This window comes from Monodelphis domestica, chromosome 1 (assembly GCF_027887165.1).
Source record: "Monodelphis domestica isolate mMonDom1 chromosome 1, mMonDom1.pri, whole genome shotgun sequence".
Classification (NCBI taxonomy): Eukaryota; Metazoa; Chordata; class Mammalia; order Didelphimorphia; family Didelphidae; genus Monodelphis; species Monodelphis domestica.
In genome coordinates, this window is record NC_077227.1 from 550,518,849 (window position 1) to 550,526,820 (window position 7,972).

Sequence of the window (7,972 nt, forward strand, 5' to 3'; positions counted from 1 at the left end):
ACCACTGCCTTTGGGAGAAGGAGAGTGGGAAGGACAAAAGGCTAATAAATATTAGTTATTGGCAAAATTAAAAGGGAAGGGACAGGCCACACAAACTGAACCAGTTCTGTATTTTCCAACAGCTCAGGTTTTCTGGTTAGCATTTCTCTATTCAGAAAGTTGCTATGTATTTGTTTCTCTAAATTCCTCAGAGAAAAAGAAACTATCCCTAGTTAAAGTATAAGAAATTAAAAATCTACCCCATCTACATGTGGGTATATATAAGAATATCATACCATGGTACTGTTTTTCAGCAAATAACCTTTCTGATCATTTTAAGAGAATCAATCATTTTAGCTATGTTGCTTTACAGCACACAGATCAATCAGAAAATAAAAATTAATTAAATACCTGCTACGTCATGGGTGCTTTGTTATAAGTATTTCATTTCAATAATTCATTTTTCCATAGTATTTTAAAGTTTACAAAAAACTTGTTCCACAATTGCCTTATAAGTTTGGAAGTGTAGGTATTATTACCATAATTCCCATTTCACAGATGAGGAAATTAAATTGTAAAGATTTAGTTTATTGAATTAACTATAAATGTATGGAACTTAAAGGGGGAGGCCTTTGGGATCATCTAGGGCAATGTTGCTCAATTTGCTGATTTTCATAAAAGTGATTCAGCTTGTCCACAGTCTCCCAGGGCATAAATGGTGAGACCAGAAATCTAACCCAGGTCCTTTGACTTTCAATCTGGAAATCTTTCCACCCAGTAATTCACCCATACTAACAAAGCTGATTCAGAACTTTAAAGGTTTTTTTTTTCTTCTCCATGTACAGTGTTATCTTCATTATGCCACAGTGCCCACAAGGATAAGAGTTGTAAGAGAAATATCAGATAGGTTTATTCTCTTAAGTAAGGACTAGTCGGGTTGGGGAGACCAAACATTAGAGACACAGATACCCAGGGAACCAATTGCAGCTGTTCGTGGTGTCTGTGCTTTTGTTTCTCTTCCATGCTCACCTGTTTATTCCTCTTCTTCCACAAAGAGAAAGGTAGCCAGCCATCAATATTTCCAAACAGCTTGGGGGAAAATAGAGAAGAGGGAGAGAAAGTAAAAAAAAAATTATATTTGTATTGATTTCTTTCTGCATGCAAGACTCCATGCCACCTACTAATGGAGATACAAAGCAATAAAAGACTCAGTTCCTCTCTTTGAAGCACTCGATTCTGAGGATATATAGATATATATGTAAACTTGTATTAGAGCAGCTAGGTGGTGCAATGGTGAGTGCAAGACTTGGAGGAAGGAGAACCTGGCCCCAGACTTACTGAGTGACCCTAGACAAGTCTTAACCTCTCGCTCCCTCACTTTCCTCCTTTGTAAAATGGGAATCATATTAACATTTAAGTCCCAGAATTAACTGGGATCAATGACATAAAGTATTTTATGTCGAACCCTAAAGAGCTTATAATGATATTATGTTGTCTCGGTCATGTCCAACTTTGGGGTTTTCTTGGCAAAGATCCTAAAATAGTTTGATAATAGCAACTCCCTCACAGGATTACTATGAGGATCAAATAAGGTAACAAATGCAAAGTGCTATGCAAACCTTAAAGTGTTATATAAATGCTAACTTTTATTATACCCAGTATTTCATTTCCTATTTCTATACTTTTTCAAAGTCTCTCCCCGTATCTAAAATCCTCCCTACCTCTACCTTTTAGGTCCTCTGAAAACTTCTAACATCCTTCAGAGTTCAGTTGAAGCACCTCCTCCTCTAGGAAGCCTTTCCTGATCCCCTACTTACTAATGCTTAGCCCCCAGAATTATATTTAATTCATAAAGATTTTATATGTACCCTTCTCTGTGTACATGATTAGTTCCTTGAGGTCAAAAACTGTTTCATATTCCTAGAAACCAGCAGTCTATTTGGGATATAGTGTCAATATAGTGTCAAAAAATCAGTCAATTGATAGGGAGAAATAATGGAGAAAAGGTAATGACTTCCTCGTCACTATAGGTATTTAAGTAGCAGCTCACAGATCACTTTTTGACTGTGCTATGGAAAAGATTCATACTTTGGTTTGGCTGCTAAAATGAGTGACCTTTGAGAGATCTTTGGGGGCTTTTCCAACCCTGACTCTAAATCTTGAAAAGTATTTCAGAGCCAAATTGTGGAAAACCTTTTTATTCCAGGATAAATCATTCTGTCCTACAAACCAGGAAATTTTACAGATATGGACTTACCCATATGGATTTTATCCCATAAGTAGTATTATAGACTCATTGAAAGAAGAGAATTTTTTAAAGAGAGAAAGGATCAATTTTTAAGAAGGAAAACATTATTAATAATGATGAAATTTATCTGGCCTCAGACACTTCCTAGCTATGTGACCCTGGGCAAGTCATTTAATTCCCATTGCCAAGTCCTTACCATTCCTCTGCCTTGGAATCTGTTCATAGTATTGATTCTAAGACAGAAGGTGAGGGTTTTAAAATAATAATAATAATAATAATGAAACTTAGATATTATTTTAGTAGTGAAATATTTCAATCTCATGCTATTAAATTAAACTAGAACCAAATCCTGTTCCCTAACAAGTTATTATATAATTGTCTAACTGGTCCAAATTTATATGACTTGCCCTGGGTCGTACAACATCCAGGCCCCAAACTAAGCAAGGTCTCCTAATTGACTCTGTCTCTGAGATGCCTCCTGTCAAACCGTCTGTTAGTTGCAAATATTAATTGAGTTGAATCAAAGCCCTTGAATTCAACCCTGGTTTGTCTGTGGGAGGTTAATGATAATTAAAAAGAAGAAACCAAGAGACATTTGTTTTTATTTTTGGAATTCAGTGAAAAATAGACTGAGGCAGTCATAGGCCTGGTCTGGTACTCAAACCCCTTTTCCTGACTTCAATCAGTAATGATATTGGGCATCGCCCAAGCTTTTTACAGAATTTGCACTAATCCACAATTAAGCAAAAGCAGCCATGAGATAGGACTCAAGAGATCTAAGTTGCAGTCCTGGCTCTGCCAACTACCTGACTGTGATACCTTGGGCTAATCAGCTCTCCCTCTTGGTCCTCATCTGTGGCAGAGGAGCTAATCGCTAAGCTTCTATCCAACTCTGACATACTTTGGTTGTCCAAATTCTCATACAGGCACAGAGTGTTTTTTTATTTTAAAACAAGTAAACTTTACTTAAATCTAGAGGAGGGAAGTCACCAACAAAATAAATAAGTTGCCCCAAAATAAATTAATCAAAAATAGAAGAGCTATCGCTAAGCACTATCTAGTCCATGTAGAAATACCTGGAGGTTTTATAGAAATTAAGAACAATATGAGTCAGTATTGTGATACTACAGTCAAAATATTCTGCCAAAGCATACCATTCTTCATCTTATTTCCTCCACAAACTTTTCTCTAGTCTAGGCAATATGTCTTCTTCCACATTATTATAAACATAGAAATATGAATTGTGTGATGATAACACAGGTACCATCCACATCACATTATCTGCCATCTTGGAGAGGGGGAAGGAAAATAAGGGGGAGAGAGAACTTTGGTCACAAAATGTCAGATGACAATTACTGAAAATTGTATCAACATGTATGGGGAAGAAAAAAATTAAACTATACCATCCTGTAGTACTCGGCCTGCTCAAACCACATCTACAGTACTTTGTCCAAATCTGGATACCATGTTTTAGGAAAGGCATTGGGAAATGTCCAGTGGGAAGCAACAAGTGTGTTAAAAGGACTGAAGAACATGCTATATGACACCAGCTGAAGGAACTAGAGAAGAAAAGACTTGGGAGAATAGGATAGTCATCTTTGTGGAAGATGAAATTAGAGTAATTATTCTTGATCTCAAGAGACAGAACAGGTAGAAGATTCAGGGAAGGATCTTAATGCAGCATAAAGGGAAACTTCTTAATAGCTAGTGCTACTCAAAAATGCACTAGTGACTCTGGAGAGGTAAGTTCTCCATCATAAGAATTAATCACACAGAGGAGAAATGAACTCTTATCAAATATTATAGAGGGAATTTTTATTTGGTTCTGTGAACAGTACAAGAGGATCACTGAGGTCTGTTGTTCCACCTTGGTGGTTAAGTGATACAGTGAATAGAGTGCCTAGGCTAAAATTAGGAAGACCTGAGTTCAAATCCAATCTCAGATACTTATTAGCTGTGAGACCAAGCCAGTCATTTAACTTCCATTTTCTTTAATTTCCTCATTTATGAAATAGGGATAATAATACCTCCAGGAATGCCATAAGGATCAGATTACAAAATTATAAAGCACTTGAAACTGTTGTGATATCTAGTAAGCACTATATCAATGTTCTTATTATTATTATATCTGAAATTTTGTGAGGGAATAAATTTGGTGAAAATTCCAGAATCATATATTATAAGATGCAGTGATCATCTTTGATGTACATTAAGGATTCTCATAGGAGAATCCCTTTAAATTTTGGAGTATTAAGAAGTCAGGAGCCACTAGTTAACTATATTGCAGCAAAAATGTTAAAGGCCATAGATTTTGTGTGAGAGAGAGAGAGTTCATGTGAAAATGGAATCTGTAGGGATGGTAATACTATTCTCAACTAAGAAGATGCAAAGTGTATTTATCAAAAGGTAAATGAGGTCTTGACTCATTACTTAGCAGTATGTCTATGCCTAACTCTCTGTAATGTTCCTTTGATATTATTAATTGTATACATCATACACATATAATAATTCTATGGTTGAAATCTAAACTCTGAATTATGATGAATGTTAGCACAGTAGCACAAAGAAGTAAACAAAAAGTTCTAATATTATTATAAACAAAGTATTACCAACCATCTACTTAGATGACAAGCATCCTTAAGCATTAACTGTATCTATTTAGCCAAAGCAGCATATGTTGCTATGTTTATAGATGTCTCTAAAAAGCATGTTCAATCTTCCTTCAAATTTCAGAACTCTTTATGAAGTCAGGAAATAGAAATTGAAAGAAGTCTGGGTTTTAATTCAATAACTTTGTGTTCTCTGCAATAGATGTTATTTTAAGTAAGTCACCTCTCATTCCTGAGCTTTGGTTTTCTTCACTATAAATGGAGAGGTTGGAGGAGATGTTCTCTAAGGTCCTTTCTACGTCTGTCATTCAATGGTTCAATGAATAAAATAATAACCCAAACAACTATGGAATACTGATGACAACAACTCATAGTGAACCCTCTCTTATGGCAGTGTATAATGATGTAAATGGAATATACCCTATTTAGAAGGGGAAGGAAAGCACAGCTGTTGCTGGGCCTTTGGACATAATTATTAGCAAGATTTTAATATCACACATCGTTTAAATTGTAATTTAAGCAGGTAGATGCTTTTTAATTCACCATCTGTGTAGTGAAATCAATACTAGGAAAATTAGGCTGTGCTTTAATTAGACATAACCTGGTTGATTTGCTGTCAGGTTGCAATGCCCATGATTGACGAGAGGGTGAATCCAACCACTTTAGAATTGCATAATGGCCGGTCCTTGGTGATTTCAAAACATATTTTCATAAACATAGTATGAATAAGTATAAATACCTAGCCATGTGCAGACAAGTATATCTTTGTTCCTTTATTTTTCTTATCAATGGGAAAATCACTATCAAATATTTCATTGTAAATGATTTTATCTTTGTCTAGTGTTTTCTTTGTAGTTTTTGCTTTCTCTGCTTGTTCCCTCCTGATAAGCTATTCTAAAATATAGTGCCATGGTGCAAAATGTTGGGATATTTTTCCTTGCACTGAGATTCCCACTCATTTCCATGGAAACCTAGGTCCTCAGCAGAATAGCTCATAGAAGCCATGGGCTGTGTTTGAGGAAGCAGAAGGTGCAAAGACTCATGAGACCGCTGTAGTCACCAGGACTCGGCCTCTTTCTCCAGTACTACCGCCTTGTTTTAAAAGAGGCACTAATATTCAACTTCATTCAAACCAAAAAGAATATAAGTTCTCCATCTATCTTTTATTGTTTAATTTACAGATAAAAATAAATGGCACATATGCTAAGGTAAAGAATATAGAATATGTAAAATTATACTCAAAATTCTCAAACTCTTAGCAATTTATATTTGTTTGGTCTTCTCTTGAAAATTAGGAAACACCACCTCCATCCAGTAGTCATGACATTCATAAACTTCACCTGCACCTGTCAAAAATTCTTTCGTCTTGGCATATTCTTAGACTAAAACAAAAATAAACTTTCTTTGGAGTGATTCGTACTGAAGCATTTCCATTATCTTTTTTTAAAGTGATTGAAGATCTCTGTCACATTCTCTTTCTTCTTATGATTATCCATTTTTTTCATTCAACAAGCATTTTTTAGTCGTTGACTGCCATATGTAAGGCACAATACAAGGCTCTTGGAATGCAAAAACAAAAAAATGAAATCAGTCCCTGACCCCAAAGACCTTACATTCTGTTGTTGCAGACATGTGCCAATATACTTGCATATAGATATGTACAAAATATCCACAAAGTAAATACTAGGTAGTTTCACAGGTAGTTTCCTTTACTCAGGTTATCCTCATATGCCTCATCATAACAAGGGACTTATTTTGGTTCTCAGAGAGGATGCCAGCTAAGCACAAGCTCTCATATATCCCACCAAGGTGAAGAAGCTTCTAGCATAAGCCTATTGAAGGATTCAGCATCTGCCTACAACCCCTAGCTTTGCTAGGTTCAGAAAGGCTCATTCCCTTTTGGCTTTGGCATGATGAATTTCATGGCAATTCATAGAACTCTCTGGTAAGAGATGGAGAGTCTGCAATCTCCATGTATGAAGGGAGAATTCATGAAATCACAGATCCTCAAAGTAAGGAAGGATAGGATTTTATGTCTAATCTAATCTGTATGCATGTATCATCTCTCCTCTTTGATTGTATGTTCCCTGAGATGAGCAGATATGCTTTTTTCATTATGATGAACCCCATTGCACCTAGAACTGTGCCTTTTACCCACTAGAAACTTAATAAAAGTCTGTGGAAGAAATAAATGAATGGAGTAATGGAAGGAATAAATGAATGCTTGTTCCTCTGTTCCACATCTATTTCTATAACTTTACATAATATCCCTTTTCCTTTGAAGATTACATTTCCCTTGTGGGAGTTTCTTCAAATGCAAAGGGTATGTTCTAATGTTTATTCAGTGCCCACGGGGCAAGGAGGATTAATTAATTCATTGCTGTATAGAATTTGGAGATTCTCAGATAGAAGGTGGTATAGAAGTACAGCAGCTGATTATTAAAGTATTAAATCCATGCTCCGCCACTAGATATAAGGCAGCTGAACTCTCACCAACTGTTCAAGAGAAAAACGTAATTCCTACACAGCTGGCCCCAGGGAAAAATGAAAGGAGAGCAGTTATAATGCACTGAGCTGCCTTTCAAATATGTTTATTTTTATTTTAAAAGTTCAGTGAGGCTATGCATTGTTGAGCTGGGCCTTCTTCACAGTTTGGTATTATTTATAAGATAAGTTTGGTGCAAAGATACAGGAGGGGATGGAAAAAGCTTTTCCTACCTCTTAGTGATATGTTGAATCCCCACTGGATGAAATAAGGGGATGTGTTTAACCCATATTTCTTGGACTAACACGTATATTAAGCAGTTTATATGGGAATAATTCAGGCACCCCTTGAAATGCACTTGCCTCTGGGGTAGCATGGAGCAGCTCTTTAACTGAGCACATGGCAACTAGGCCGGCTCCTTCAGCCAGCACAGAGCACTCTGCAAAAGAGACAAAAAAAATGGTAGGAGCATGTCAGGTAGGCAGAATTTAATTACCCTCTTTGGCAACCAGCCAGGCCAGCAGGGTTAGCATCTACTTTCCTGGAAGAGTTACCCTGTGATTCTGAGTACTTGCAATCAAGATAAAACTGGGTAGAATGAGTGGGAGGGAAAACCACCTCCTCTCTGTCATCTGTGCCTAAGGATGCCAA

General features: G+C 36.4%; 1 protein-coding gene across 26 annotated transcripts in view; it reads left to right on the forward strand.

Annotated features, from left to right (window-relative positions):
• Nucleotides 1-7,972, forward strand: part of MYT1L (myelin transcription factor 1 like) — a 730,943-nt gene that overhangs the window by 383,217 nt on the left and 339,754 nt on the right. The window lies entirely within an intron of this gene.